Consider the following 17,057-nt stretch of genomic DNA (forward strand, 5'->3'; position numbering starts at 1 on the left):
ACATAATATTCTTAAATGTTTTGATTTAATCTAATATCATTGGATCAGTTTTTTCATTGAAATTATTTTTAAAAACTAAAAGATTTATTAAAGAATTTAAATTATTAATTATATTTTACTTAATTTATAAACTATGAAAAAAAATAATTGTATGTATAAGATAAATAGTAAAAATCATTTTATATATATATATATATATATATATATATATATATATATTAATTTTTCACTATTATTTTTTTTTAATCATTGAATTTATTTTTGAGTTCCAAATTATTTTTAAAAATTATTAAACTCATTAATAAATTCAATAAAAAATGTCACTTCATTAAAAATTCATTTTTCTAGTAAAAAAATTTATAAAAACATAATTATGCACAAAAAAATAATAATAGTCATTATAAACCAATTAAATTTATGATATTAATAAGTTTATTATTTAAGTTTAAAATTATTTTTAAAAATTCTTAGATTTGCCAACTTTACAAGATCCAAGAAACAAGACCAATCCGAAAGTCTTGAGAAAACATCAGGCTCCGTTAAGAGAAATCGGTAAGCTGTGTCAGGACAGCACTTAATAAATGCTTTCCAGCCTGTAAAAACAAAAGCATAAGGAAATTTCCAGAAAGAAGAAAAAACCAACAGAAACTGTCATCATAACAGATCACTAGACACAGAATTAAGCTCATATTCCAACCACGATGTCTTTAAAAGTTTAAAAGTTAAACAAGAAATCAGCTGCACAACAACTCCAAGGAAAAGCATGATACAGAAAATAAAAGGCCCCAAACCCTGCAAAGCAGTAAATACTCACACAAGCAAGGTCAGTGCTTGAGCACGCCTTAGGCAGTCGCTCAATACATATGTCACAAACTAGTACAGGTGATGAAATTGCACAGTATTTATTGCACTACTATTCTAAACCCATCTTTTCTATATAAGTGAATAACAAAGACAGAACCTGAAGGCTCCAAAAGGGAGCACAAGCCAAGTATATTGTGAATATACAAGGAAGCCAGATCGGGCCACCATGGAGCTAGAAAGAATAGGGAATGTATTAAAAATGATCAAGGTGTTGTGTATAGTGAAAATAATAAAGATGGTAAGGATATATCTAACAAAAGCAAGAAAGATTAGTTTGAAATTAAGCACTAAGCAATGCAATCCGGCATGATTATCTGCATTCACCCAAGATGATGTCTGTCGAGCAAAAGAAAGTAATTAAGAATGTACTCCACAAGCCAAGGAAAACTTTCTTCATTCATCACAATCAATTCATGTTAACCATCCTCAAACATACATCAGAAATATCATTCATTAGTTTTTTTTTTGTTTTTTTTATACATATATATATCAATAAGCAAAAGAAATGTATTACGAAAAGGCGTTAAACTAGCGACCCACATAAGTATAGTTTAGAGACACTCACCGCCTTATAATTGGACTCAAAACAACAAGGAAAAAACAAAAAACCTTTTCCCTCATCGCGAACCCACCCAATCTATAAAATCTATTAAGGTCGAAGGACCACCTTTTATCCACAATTTGGTCTCCGACCAAAGTAAATACACAAAAGAAGCTTTCAGCATTTGGATGGACAACACACTATCTTCTAAAACAATTTTATTCCTTGCCTTCCAAATGACCCAAAACAAGCATAACGGTCCCACTTGCCACACCGCCTTCCTATTTTTACCCACAAAAGAGCCCCTCCACCTTAAAAGTGTTTCCTTTACCGAAAAAGGAAACACCCAAGACACTTCAAATAAAGAAAGGAGCAACATCCACACTTCCCTTGTTTTTTCACAATGAATAAGGAGGTGATCAATGACTCATAAACATTTGACACATAAAGCATCTATTAGCCAAAGCCCAACCCCTCTTTTGCAAACGGTCCAAGGTTAGAATTCTTCCCCACGAAGCCTCCCAAGCAAAGAAACTTAATTTGGGTTGCACATAAGAGTTCCATATAATCTTCGAAGGGAAAGAAACAAGAAAAACTGGCTGCAAGGCCCTATACAAAGACTTTATAAAAAACACACCATCCTTCGATTCCGTCCACCTCACCCTATCCTCCTCACCCACATTAACCTTCTTCCCATCCAAGCAATAAAACAACCTTCCTACCTCTTCCATCTCCCAATCATTGAAAGGTCTAGTGAAACAAGGGCTCCAACTTCCCCTCCTTTCCCCCCCCCCCCCCCCCCCCAACTGTCCAAACTTCATTTACCTAAGCCTCTTTGGAGGTTGCTAGAGCAAATAAACAAGGGAAAGCCTCGCACAAAGGCGTGGTTCCACCCTCCTCTTTCTTCCCCATATTTCCTTCTAATCACTTGGTTCCAAATGACCTCTCTTTCAATTGCAAAGCGTCAAACCCACTTGCCGAGGAAAGCCCTATTGAAAGTCCCAAGACTCTTAACCCCAAACCCTCATTTTCTTTTTTCTAAACAAACAGTCGCTCACCTTACTAAGTGCGGTTTTTGCTCAAGAGCCCCACCACCCAAAAAAAAAAATCCCTTTGAATCTGCTCCAATCTCATTCTAACCACCCTAGGCAGTTGGAAATTAGACATGAAATAGATCAGCAGATCAGACAAAGTACTTCGAATTAAGGTAATCCTCCCCCCCTTTAAAATGTATTGACGTTTCCACATAGCCAATCTCTTACAGAATCTTTCTTTTATTCCATCCCAAGCAGCAACAGATTTAAAAGGAGCACCCAACGACATTCCTAAGTGGAGGGCAATCTTCCCACCTTATAACCAAACTCTTCAGCCAGCTCTTCCACATTCTCAACTCTACTAACCGGTATCAACTCACTTTTTCCCAATGTTTTAAAAACCGGACCGGACCGGCCGGTCCGACCGGTCGAACCGTCGACCGGTGACCTTTCCGGTTCAGTCCAACCCAATGAACCGTTTTATGGTCAAACCGGTATTGAACTGGTCAAACCGTCTGGTTTTTTACGAACCAGCCAAGCTTTTTTTTTCCTATTCTACAAATATTTGTTACTATTAAGAGGCCCATTAACGATTGAGCCCATTCCAAGCCCAATACTTCTAAAACTTGACTAATTATAAACCCATATTTGGTTCAAGCCACCAGGCCCAATCCAATAAAAATATAGCTTATAAACCTTTCCCTTGGGCCCTGCCTCCAAGCCCAATTTGCTGGCTTGCTTAGGTTACAAAGCATGGTGCAAGGTATCTATTTATATAGCACTTGAAGCACATGGAATTCATGTGCTTCCGATGTGGGACTGAGAATAGTACTAACATGGCCTCTTTGAGGGCCGGACGCACTGGACTTTTGAACCACAGAGCATTGCAATGTTGTTAAAAAATATATATATAATAAGACTTAAGATTAATGTTTTTATTTCAAATTTTTATCATATAAAATCTGTAAAGAAATGTAAATATTTAAATTCCTGTTTATTTTTATAATAATAATTATAAAAAATAATATAAACTAATTAATAGAATAATTTTAAAACAATAAAATACAAAAAAAAAAGATAAAATTAAATATTATAAATTTTTTCATCTTAAATATATCTTCATTCTTAAATATTACATATTTCTATTTAATAAAATTTAAAATATTAAATTTTATCATTTAATTTAATATACCAAATATAAAAACCAAACATGATTAAAATTTATAAATTTATATATTTTTAATTTTTATAATTATTTTTAATTTTATATAATATATAAATTATATATTTATTACATCACCGGTTCAACCGGTTCGACCGTCGGTCCGATCAGTGAACCATGAACCGGTAATTTTTCCGGTTCGATGACCGGTCTGGTTTTGAAAACATTGCTTTTTCCAGATTCACTCTTAACCCTAAAATTGCCTCAAACCACATTAACAGCCAGCACAAACACGTCAACTGCTCCTCCTTTGCATCACAAAAAATCAAAGTATCGTCAACAAACAACAAATGAGAGACCTGGACCCCTTCACCCCTTCTTCCCCGAAGCGAGCAAGGCGATAAAAAACCTTCAGAAACTGCTCTCTTCAGCAGATAGCTGAAACCCTCCATCACGATTACGAACAAGTAAGGCGAAAGGGGGTCTCCTTGCCTTGAACCCCTTGAGCTCTAAAAAAATCCAGTAGCGGTTCCATTCACCAAAACAGAGAATCTAGCAGTGGATAAATACCATTTTATCCATCTACGCCACTTTTCCCCAAACCTCATCTTCTCCAATACCGTTGAAAGAAAAGACCAGTCCACATGATCATAGGCTTTCTCAATGTCCAATTAGCATAGAATCGCCCCCTTATTGCTTTTCAAAATCGAGTCTATTGCTTCATTAACAATCAACACTGCATCAATAATCTGCCGCCCCTCCACAAATGCATTTTGAGACGTTGAGATCACCTTAGCTAACACCACTTGTATAACCCTCCCACCAAGCTAATTGGCCTAAAATCCTTCAAGTCCTCAACCCCCCCTTTCTAAGGAATCAACACTAGAAAGGTTGCATTCAGACTCCTTACAAAGCTCCCAGACTCATGGAACTGTTTGAAAAAGTTCATCACCTCAACCTTTACAAAATCCCAAGAATACTGTCAGAACGTCATTGAGAAACCCTCAGGGCCTGGCGCTTTCTCCCCGTAGAAACTTGACAGTGCACTAAAGACCTCCTTCTCCGAGAAAGGCTTCTCCAACCCTTCCACATCCAGATCTTCCAGCCTCTCAAGAATCAAACCATCTATATTGGGCTTCCGACCGCTGGGATTTGCCAACAGGCCTTGGAAAGCTCTGCTCACTTCCTCTTTAATTTCACTTTCCTTAGTAAACCACCTCCCATTAACTTTTACTCTAGTCGGTTGATTCCTTCTTCTATGAGCATTAGCCATATGAAGAAAGAACCTTGTATTTCTATCCCCCTCCTGAAGCCAAATTTCTCTAGACTTCTGCCTCCACGACACTTCTTCCAAAAGGACCCACTTTTTATAAGTCTCTCTTGCCTCCTTCCTAGCTTCCTCTTCTTCCATAGACAGTGAACGAGCACTCTCTTCCTTGTCCCAAAAATCCACCAAAATTCCAAGCATTCTATTTCTTAGTTTCAACCTTACCAAATACCTCTTTATTCCAGCTTCTTAGAATCGGTTTCAAGGCCTTCAACTTTTCAGCCAAGATGAAGCTAGCTGACCCATTAACCTGAATCCCCTCCCACCACTTTTTCAACACCTCTTTAAAGCCCTCCTCCTTTAGCCACATGTTTTCAAATCTAAATGACGTGGGCCCTCTCCTCATCCCTCCCCCATTAAGAAGAATTGGAGAGTGATATGAATTGGAGAACAACTTGAATGGCCTCCTGAAAGTGAACTACCCAATCTTCAGAAATGGGAAACCGATCAATTCTCGGCTTTAACCGATTATTAAATCCTCCACTCCAAGTGAACAGCCCCCCTCGAAGAGGCAAGTCCCTTAGCTCTAAGTCCTCAACCACCTATGAGAATCCCCTCATTGCTGAGGACAGATGACCTCTTCTACTACGTTCAGAGGGGAATCTTATCATGTTAAAATCTCCTGCTACGCACCAAGGCTCACTCCACAATCCTCTAATGGCCCCCAGCTCACTCAAAAAATCTTCTCTATCCAACTTCAAAGTGGGTCGATACACTCCTGTGAAAATCCAGCAAAAACCGTCCTCACAATTCTTGAAGCGACAAGAGACTGAAAATTTGCCCACCTCCATCTCCACAATCTATAACACCCTGTTATCCCAGAAAAACACCACAACCCCCCTCCCCTCGGCCGAACCCATTGAATTCACACCCCCTCACTCCAATCATCTTCCTACCTCGAGACTTCTCACAATCCCACTAGTCATCTCCTGAATTTTTGTTTCCTGGAGGCACACTAAATCCACCTTTTGAGTTTTAATAACATCCTTTATCAATTTTCTCTTGTCTCTATCATTTGTCCCTCCTACATTCCACGAAAGGATTTGAAGCCTCATCTAACACACTCCGAATAACCCCGATCCCCTCATGACCCACCGTAATTTACCAAACATTCAAGTTTCTTTAGCTCTCGATCAAATCTAGAGGATCTCTGCCCTTTCTTCTTTTTTCCGCTTACCCTCACAAATCGTTCTCTTCTTTCCTTCATTCTATTAAGAAGCTTCAAAATCTCTCCCTCAAATCCCTCAGTTGGCATTCCCAAACAATGACAAAATTTTGCCAAGCAACTGTACCTCCACGACTCCACATCCCCTCCCTCTTCCTAAACCCTCCCATCCCTCCCCTCCCTTATCGGGAAAGACTCGCCAACGCCCTTCTCAAAATCCCTTTCTTTTGCCAACAACACCCTCAGAGGACTTACAGACAACTCCCTTTCGTTTTCCTTCAAAATGACAACAGCATCATGGCCCTCCTCTATCTCGATCAAAGCCCCCTCCACCCTAGAGAAAAAAGAAGAAGAAGAGTCTAGTCCACCCCAAACGCAGAGAGGGGGCGAAAAGAAGCAGTACCTGGAAGCTTCCTCCATAAGGCACGCGTCCGTTGGAGAAAAACTACCTAGATCCCCTTCTACCTCTTTAGAACCCTTTCCGTCGACCAAATCTTCTTCTGCAAACCACCCCTTAGAGAGCATTCAAAAATCTGATGCCCTACCCTTTTTTAAAGGCTCGTCCAAGAAAACCCGATCTGGATCCGAAACCCGCACCGCTACTTTACTAGATTGCCCTGCCTCCCAAAACGACTTGGGCCCGCACCTCTCATCTTCCCTTAAAGCACGGCCCAACCCAAAACTTAAAAGGTTTGTAGAGCCTTCACATAACAGGCCTGCATTCCCTTGGGCCTGAGCATCCAAACAAACGGGCCTGCATCCATTAAACGCAATTGACCCCCTGTTCTCTCTTAAGCCCACCCCTTCACCCCCCTTCTCTCCAATCCCCTTTCCAAAGCTCGAAAAGCCATCAACGATTTCCACAGTTCCGTCTCCATCACCTTTCTTTTCACCCCTGGTCTTTCTGACTGAACATGCCCCATCATCCTTTCCTGCACACCAAATATCCTTCCCCATACCACCGCTGCTCCTCTCGCGTGAACTCACTTCCCTCTCTTCCCTAAACCTTTTCCCCTCACTCCCTGTCAATTTATTCATCGGCACCACTACAGAAACCCACAGCGGCACCTCCCACCACAACTGGATTGCATAACAATAAGAATTCACCACTAAATGCAACGTCCTTGGAAAATCTTCCCCCACCCCTTCACCAAAATTCTGGCCCATTGGAGCTGAGAAAACCTTTTTGTTTCTTCATCCACCTCAACGAGACCTCCACATCAGTCACCAATTTTTTTAAACTTCTCTCCACTCCAACAGTGAAGCGGGAGACCCACCACCCTAACCCACACTTCTTTTGTTTAACTTCCTAAGCACAAGCATCCCGCCTCCTCACACCATCTCTCCAAATGCAACAATTTATCCTTGTAGTGACGCATCCCCCTCTTTAACACTCTCTCTGCCTTCTCCTCATCTTCAAACTCCAGCAGAAAGAAAGCTCCTCCCAACTTCATAACTTTCACACCTTTCTTAAGATTCCAAAAGCGCTCCCCCCATTTCCTAAACGAGGCCATCTTTGACTCCACCATTGACCCATTACCCCACCTACCAACAAAGCAACGATCCAACACATTCTCCCTACCCCTCAACTCTCTACCTCCAAACTGTAGCCTCAACGCATCTCCTATCCTTCCAGCCGACTCCCTCGCAACATCCATGAACACCTTCTTCTCACCTTCCACTGATTTTCCAAGGCTTTTCTCGGCCTTGCCGTCTTTTGTCACCGCTTTCGTCTTTGTTTTGGCTCAGATAGCCGTCACTTCAGTCTTTGCTTCAACTCGAGTATTTACCCCCAAGGCCCGTAGTTTCTCAGCGAGAATGGCCCAACCCCCTAGCAATCCCTTTCCTTCAAGGAAAACTAAGCAAAATCTCTTTGTCTCCAAATCTACGAAAGAACATAAGAGGAATCTCCCCGCCACGTTTACACGCCTATCTAGCCTGAACTTTCTCTCTCCCCTCTTCCTCCTAGACTTTTACCAACCTTCCTTCCTTCTCCTCCCTGCAACATTCTTCAAATCCTTCCAAAAGGTTTCTTAAACTTAAATCTCCAAACCGGATCCAAGAGGAGAGACCTCTACTCCTCTCCATAATAATACCTTTTAACTTCCCTCGGACTTCCTCTACCGAAACTTCAAACGACTTCAACTCAATCGCAACCCAACACTTTCCCCCTCTCATCTCATCTCAAAACTTTGGCGTAGAAATATCATTCATTAGTATAAGTCCAAAGATTCAATAGCCTTCACAACTTGCCAAATACCAAATTCTTAATATTATTAAACCTAGTTCCATTTCTTCCTAATCCTAAATAGGACTGTAAACACAAGTTCAAGTATTAAGATGATCTAACCAACCATCAAGAAAAGCTCAAGACCAAACACAACAAGGAGGTGCCTACTGTCATACCATCTAACCACAAATCCACACCCCCACCCACAAAATAAATATTAAAAAAAGGAGCAAAAAATAAAAATAAACAAATATACATATATAATTAAAAAATAAAATAAAATAAAAAAGCCTAGCTTGCTCCATGTGTTATGCACACGCCTAGAAATCAATTTTATAACACATGCAGAAAACCTAAAAAAAAAAAAAAATCGTTCCTTTGACCTGTCCATGCCATAAAGGGGAGGATAGGTTGAATTAGAATTGAATCAGAAATAATGTAAATACCTTAGCTGGCAACTCGGAAACTGATCCTTTAATCACTATCCATTCAAACGGAGGTGGAACAAATCTGAAGTAACTTAAGGTAGACCTGCACCAAGAATCTGAGGCATGTTATTTGGCTTAATCATTTAAGCATGACGGCAAAATTTGCATAATTTCAAATTTCCAATTGGCAATGATGAGCATGTCCAACAACATTCAACAGTGCAAAGAAGTTGAAATCATGATGTAAATGCATCCCATAAGAATGCAATTGTTTCAACAAACACGGTTACCAGTATACACACAAAAAGGTATTCATCTTAAATGCACCTCGCAGAGTAAAAGCCAGCTTGTCCTAGCATACACATCAAGCATGATCAGACACAGAGAACAAGTAATGATCATGACAAAGTTAGACAAGCACCAAACATCATATTGGGTGACCTCGGAAAATCACTCTTATCAGAGATATTCCCTATGTTGTAGTGAAATTTAGCAATATATGCCAGGTTGACTGACAAAGTAAGCTTCCAATACAGCTTATAGACCAACAAAAAGTTTACTATAACAAACAAAATCTAGGATCCGCAGTTAGAAGACATTTATTTCTAATTTGGCTTTTAACACTTATATCATAATATGACAACCTAGTCCAGAATCCACGGCTTATAGGCCCAACATCTGCTCAGAACAAGATATATTTCCTCCAAAATAGATATATTTCTAATTTATGGCCGGTTTTTGTAGCAAGATATTGCACAAGACTCGTCTTTCCACTGGAGGTGGGACCCTGTAAGAGAACAGGATATCGTTTAATCAAAACAGCACGAGCCAGGTTCCTGAGATGCTCCCTCACACTTTTAGTTAAAATATAGTTCTCCAAGAAATCACCAGAGCTTGTGCTTCCCCTAGCCATCAAGTATTCATCAAAAAGGTACTTATGGAGGTATCTTTCCTCCTAATAATTTTGACAAAATCATTTGGTTCATTAACTTAGCACTCGGCGCATCTAACAAAGTGAGAAAAAACATAGAACATCCACCATAAATTGCTTTCTAAAATCCAAATTTTCTGTTTGATTTGTTAGTATTTTCTATTGCACGATAAAAAGACCTTAAACTGTACTGAGGCTTCTGATTAGCCCCATCCTGCAGCCTCTCTTCCGAGTCCTTGGCTGCTTTATAGAAAGACACTATTTTATCTACCAAGTCTCCACTCGAACAACTGTCATCTAAAGATTGAGTAATAAATTGAGTCAAATCTTTATCATCCGACACATCGTCAACAAATCCATAGAGAGACACCGTGCCCTAGCTTCTCGGCCAATAAAACTCAAAAGTCCTCCGCCTTTCACTTCCCCTTATTTCAAGCCTATGGCTTCCGCCGCACCCTAGATTTCACTCCGGGGAGACACCGCCATAGATGAGACACAAGAGCCTCGTCTTCCTAGTTCCAGTTTCTTTCACTTTCCATGCTACCAGGAAAAAAAATTGTTGGGAATGAGGTGAGAACCTCAGGACAGTAAGGGATATAGAGAGGAGAACATAAAAAGAGGTGAGAGAAGAGCAGGGGCGGAGGATTTAGGAATTTTAGAAAGTTAAAAAAAAAAACTAAAAATGCAACTTTACCTCTATTAAAAACTAATTATGTTTGTGAAAAAAAAAAAATAATAAAAAAATTATGGGTTATTTGATTAAAAGAGCATCTCAAAACCTAATTTTTAAAATTTAACCTCTCATCTTTTTTACATCAAAAAAATGTTTTTACTATTTTCTTGTAAAAATAATATTTTGTTTTTAAACTTATATATAAATACTTAAAATAGAAAAACATATTTATGTTAAAATTTGATTTTTTTTTCAAAAAAAACATAAGAAGGGTTAGATTTTTTATTTGGTGATTATTTCATCAATTTTAATAATATGTTTCAAAAATTAGGTACAACTTTGCCTCTTGGAACTAATTTTGTTGGTGAAAAAAAAGATAAAATAAAAAAAATTAGGTAAACATGAATATGGAATAAATTTTATAAAATATTTGTGTATTTTTATTTTTAAATTTATTTAATATTAATAAAATTAAATTTACTTGAATCCTAATATACAAAAAATAAATCTAACAAAATAATTTTTTTTATAATTTTGTATTTAATGTTTTATTAAATATTTTTTTGTTTGTAGGGTATGTTTTATTTACTTTTGAGATTTTTTAAATGTTTAGAGTTTTAGTTTTAATCAAATAGTTGTTAATTTATAAATTTGCATATAATTATTCAAATATATGTTATTTAATTGTTGATAAAATTTAATTTTATTTAAAATTTGATATTTTATCAAATATATTTTTTATTGGTAGGTTATTTTTTGCTAATTTAAATATTTTTATAAATGTTTAGATTTTTTTGTTTCATGAAACATTTACTTAAACAAGCTTCTTGTTTTTTGTTTGAAAAAACTATTTTTAAAAACATATTGTCAAACACTCTATTCTTAAAAAATTATAATAAAAAAATAGTTTTTGTTCTCTATTTTAAAAACAATTTTTAAAAAACAACGAGCCCTAAATATTTTTAAATTAATGTTTATAGAAAATATAATGTGAATACAAATTTATAAGGTTGTGTATACAATACAAAATTATATTTTTTTATACATATCCAAAATTATTTTTTTATACATATCCAAAAATACTATTAATTAATTATTATCAACTAAATATTTTTAAGTGTCATTGTTTTACACTAGTATTATTTATTTGTACTTTTCTACCTTGATTTCATTTATTTGTACCCTTATTCAACAACCTTAAATATTACAAATATATTCAATGATTTGAGAGTTTTTGTTTGATAGATATCACTACATTACCTTAAAATCCTCCATTTATAAATTGTAATTACACTAAAACTCTATGTCGAGTACACAAAATACAAATTTACTTTAAATAGAACGAGAAAAATTATATTTTGAAAATATGATGAATTTCCTTGAAATAGGATAAAAATAAAAGATGAAAAATTAAGGGTCTGTTTGTTTAGTGTTTTCAAGAACTATTTTCTGTTCTTGAAAACAAAAAACACCAAAAACTCGTTTGGTTGAGAGAGTGATTTTTGTTTTTGTTGTTTCCCGTGTTCTCAAAATGACACTGTTTAGAGAACAACAAAATCTTGTTTTCCCAGTTTTTTTACTGTTCACAGAACAAAATTAAACAAAAAAAAACAATATGTTTCCCGTGTTTTTTTTTTCTTCCCGTTTTCATCTCTTCTCCAGCACAATGGCTCGCCTCTTCTTGATTTTTCCCGTTTCTCAGTTTTGATTCAAGGTTCGTGAAATTTAAATCCAATAGCACAATAGCAAAGAGACCCCTAAAACGGATCCAGAAAACGCAGGGAGCAAAAGAAAATCCATTTTTTTGGTTTTCCTTGGGGTTTTTGCTTGGATTTTCTCGAAAATCAAACGAGGATGAATTTTCCCGGAAATCGAATGGGGGATGGGTTTTCTTGGGAATCAAACGGGGGTTGTAGGGTTTTTGCTTGGATTTTCTCAGAAATCAAACGAGGATGAATTTTCCCGGAAATCGAATGGGGGATGGATTTTCTTGGGAATCAAACAGGGGTTGCAGGGTTTTTGCTTGGATTTTCTCGGAAATCAAACGAGGATGAATTTTCCCGGAAATCGAATGGGGGATGGATTTTCTTGGGAATCAAACGGGGGTTGCAAAAAAAATAATAATAATAATAACATGGTTAGATTAGTACCTGTGAGGATTGAGAGTGGCAGAGGAAAATAGGGCCTTTTACGGATTCTCTCGGCTGGAGGGCAACTTAGAAAAGGGCTTCTTGATGCCCGATGAGAGAAGTGGGTGGAGAAGTGGGTGGCATTTTGAATTTTAGATTTAGTAGAGATAAAAAAAATTTAACATCATGAGAACAATTTTATCTCAACTTAATAAAATATGCTATAATTTTTAATAAAGTTAAAGATTAAATAAAAAAATATTAATAAAAATAATTTTATTATGTTTGATTTATTTTAAAAAAATATAAAAAATATTTTTATTTTTAAATTAATAAAATAAATAATTTTTTTAAATTTAAATGAACTATATATCTAAAAATTATTTATAAATTTATAATATAAAATTACTTGAAGAAAATATTTTATTAATTAGAAAAGAAAAAAAAATCTTTCAAACATGTTTTTTGTTTTATTTGTTCTAAATTTTTTTTTTTATTAACTCAACCAAACATGTTTTTTTGTTTTTGAGAACAAAAACTGTTTTTCAAAATTCAATTCCCAAACACAATTTTTTTTTAAAAACACCAAAAACTGTTCTTAAAAACTGTTCTCAAAAATTGTTTTCCAGAACAATTTTCAAAAACAGCAACCAAACAGGCCCTAAGTATTTATTGTAAAAAAAATGGTTTTTAGACTATAAAATCATTTTTGAAAAAATGATTGCAAAAAGCATGCCAATATAAAAAAAAAATTAAGAATTCTCTTTAATTCTCATTCTTTCACATTCTTATGGCAATTGTAGAAATAAAAAATTTTAAATTAATTTTATATAAAAGAACAACAACGGCTGGTTAGAAGATCTATATTTGGAATGAGAAAAAACAACTATTAATAAAAGCAATTATAAGGGGAAAGAAATCATACAAGTGAAAGACCCTAAATGCAAATAAAGGTGGAGAGTAGAGTACTTCTCAACAATATTGAATTCTCTTAGTTTTAGTTTGTGTTGCATCTCCTTCTCTTGGTGTGACCAGTGGCAATTTCGTGTGCCCATGCATAAGACTCTTCTATTAGACGAAAGCCGTAGGTCCAACCGTTAAGTCACATTACAAGAGGATAGTTCTATGATCGCAGTTAGCCATATGTGGCTAAAGGGGGAAAAAAATAAAAGAGGAATAACCATAGATTATTGTTACAATTAAAAAGAACCGTGACAAATCATGACAATAGGTGATCCAAAATAACCCTATACTAGAGGCTAGAAGCAATCTCACAACTGTAGGTGTGGGCTTGCTTTTTCTTTTTTCTTTTTAATGTATGGTAGTGTTTGATTTTTACTTAATTCTAAATAAAAACTTAATGTTTAATAGTGTTAAAAGTTAAGTTATTTATTTTTCTAATATTTTATTTATATTAAATATTAAAAAGTAAAGAAAAATCAATATGTTATTTTTTTTGTTTAGAAAAAGCTAAATATTTTAGTTTTTTATATTCAATAAAAAGTTTATAATAAATCATGAAAAAATAGAAAAATAAATAACCTAAATTCTAAAAACAAATTGTTTTAGGTAAAAAGTAAAAAAAAACAAACACCATCTATGCCTTAATAAATTTCGATATTCTTTATTTTTTTATTGAAAAAAGAAAAAAATATTTTTAAGAATTGATGTTTTATTTGTTTTGAAAGTCTCCACTTATTTTATTTATTTTTAAAATAGAAAACAAAAGAAATGAGAAAATCCTATGTTATTTCAAATATGAAAAAACGAGTGCTAGGCACCCTATTAAGCCAACATAAATATGGTCTCTACCATGTGGATTCAGGAAACTTTGACATCTCGTTATTTGATCAATACGATAAAAGCAATGACATACAACATGGATGAATGATAAAAACAACCTAGCATAGTGAGAGCTAAGCTACAACAAGAATGTGGAATATATAGATGAATTGTGTAAATCAAATTCAAGACCACACCAAGAATGAGATTCAATTAATTTAATTTTTTTTTTAAAATTTTATTAGAGGGATAAAAGAAATAAGCAGAAAAACTAAGGGGGGTAATTAGAAACATAACGAAAAAGAGAGAATGGTAAAGAACCATATTAACCAGTGCTACAAGTTATGATATCAAAATTTCCTACATTAAAATTCACTAGACCAACAATAAGATTAAGGAGCCAACCAACAATAGGATCAAGAGCCAAAATCAACATTGGAAATGAAAGCGCCTCATGATGCAAACTGATAATGAGATTAAAAAAGAAAAACCTTAGCCTTCGTGCTGGATTGAATAGTAGAATTCAGGATCAATAGAAGACCAACAGTGAATTCAACATTAAACTAATATCGTAAACAATAGTGCATCAACTCAATTTGAAATTTAATGTCAATTTGATAACAAGGATTCTGTTAGGTTTTATGCTAAACCAACCTAGGTGAACACTTAGGGAGAAGAGGGGTTGAATTTGGTGTTGGTTATTTTTTAAGATTTTAATAAATTTGAACGCGAGACAATTTAATAAATTATATAATAAAAATAATAAACAAACAATTGCTTATAAATCGGAAACTCAATTGGTTCCACTCCTCCTATATCCACTTTCCTTAAACTTTAACTATTTGAGGGTTGCACTAACAAGCCTTCCAACTTGAGTCTTCAGGCTTCAAATGGTTCCAATGAATTTTTTTTGTGTAGCTTGACCAAGGATTGAAATGTCGAAAAATGTCGGCCATATTTCGGCCGGATCCGGCACAATATTCGATTATCGGTCGACGGTAATTTTCGAAAATACCGCCGATATTTCGGTATTTATCGGTATTTTTACCGATTTTTCGGGAAATTTCCCGATATTTTCTACCAGTCCAGCCCGCGCACAGGATACAAAATCTGTCCAATTTTTTTTTTTAAAAAAAACATAAGATGCTATTTGGTAATCTCATCATGATTTGCAGGCAAAGGTTGTGTTTCTCAGCATGGCTCAAAAATCGTGCATTTAGGGTTCGTGAAATTTAAATCCAATGGCACAAAAGCAAAGAGACCCCCAAGAACAGATCCAGAAACCACAGGGAGCAAAAAAACAATTTTTTTGGTTTTCCTTGGGGGTTTTGCATGGATTTTCTCGGAAATCAAACTAGGATGAATTTTCCCGGAAATCGAAAGGGGATGGATTTTCTTGGGAATCAAACGGGGGTTGCACAAAAAATAATAATAATAATAACATGATTAGATTAGTACCTGCGAGGATTGAGAGTGGCAGAGGAAAATAGGGCCTTTTCAGGGATTCGTCTGGAGGGCAACTTCAGAAAAGGGCTTCTTGACGTCCGAGGGCTTCTTGACGTCGAGAAGTAGGTGGTCTTCTTGATTTTTAGATTTAGTGGAGATTAAAAAAAAAAAAAAAAAACAAATCATGAGAACAATTTTCGACTCTATATATAAATAATTATTAAATATAAATTATGGATTGAAATTTATATTTTTACAAGCAGGATACTCATGATTTTAAGTACTGTTATCGAACGGGAGGAATATAGGGAAAATATAAGGAAAATCGGTGATAAAATCGTGAGTGGAGTGACTCGTAGAGTAGCCGCTCCGCGTTCGAGACAACGTCAAAAAATAATCACCGAACGTAAAAAAAAATCGCCCATTTTGTTTTGCCACTTTTTTGAAAATTTAGAAAATTCTCATATTTGAATTTTGATGGCCCAAATTTCATGTGTATTTTTATATTATCATTTTATTTTTAACATTTTTCATATTTTATCTCATTAATTTTTTTTTAAAATTATTATCACTTCACTCTTAACTTTTTTATATTTATCCTTTTAATTTTAATTTTAAATATTTTATTTTAAAATATTAAAAATATAATTTTACCCAAAAAAATTGCTATAATATACAAATTTAAGAAAGTTATAATATTTTATAAATTAAAATTAATTTGATAAGATAAATTATTAATAATTTAATTATTTAAATAAATCAATGTTAATAGAAAAAGTTGTTACCACATTTTTAATAAAATTTTAGAAATTAAATTTCAAATAAATTTTTTATATAAATTAATTTAAATTTTCATTTAAAATGTAATAAAACATATTTTAATAAAGGTATTTTAAAATTTTTAAAATAAATATGGTCTTCAACAAGATGGACTCCCTTCATCTAATAATATAATGAAATCACATCGATCTTTATTTTGATACTAATGACTATTACAATGTCATATGTATTATATTTATGTATAAATTATTTTTATTCAATAAAATCAAATATTTTTTAACTCAATTCTAACTTTATACACTTCCAAAATTCATATTTATTATTCTTAAAATTCAAATATCGAATCTACCGATATATCTCTGTGATGTTTTTCATTATATCTATGTCAATTACACTTTCAAAATAACTTTAAAATATGTATTTTTACTTATTTTATCATTTTTTTAGAGTTTTTCCAAGCATTCATATGAATTTTAAATAATTTCCACTCCATCGATATTTGTGAAAAAAATATCCACAAATATTTCTCTCCGATATTTATGACATATTCGTAAAATTGAAGTGC

General features: G+C 34.4%; 1 long non-coding RNA gene across 1 annotated transcript; it reads right to left on the minus strand.

Moving 5' to 3' along the window:
* Positions 1 to 402: 402 nt before the first annotated feature.
* On the minus strand, positions 403 to 16,017 carry LOC109123349 (uncharacterized). The gene is made up of 3 exons (XR_002031080.2): positions 15,725 to 16,017; positions 8,770 to 8,854; positions 403 to 593 (listed from the first exon to the last, which is right to left on the minus strand). It is a non-coding gene; the product is annotated as an uncharacterized LOC109123349 (long non-coding RNA).
* Between the last annotated feature and the right edge of the window lie 1,040 nt (positions 16,018 to 17,057).

The sequence above is a fragment of the Vitis vinifera genome, chromosome 11 (assembly GCF_030704535.1).
Source record: "Vitis vinifera cultivar Pinot Noir 40024 chromosome 11, ASM3070453v1".
NCBI classification, from domain to species: Eukaryota; Viridiplantae; Streptophyta; class Magnoliopsida; order Vitales; family Vitaceae; genus Vitis; species Vitis vinifera.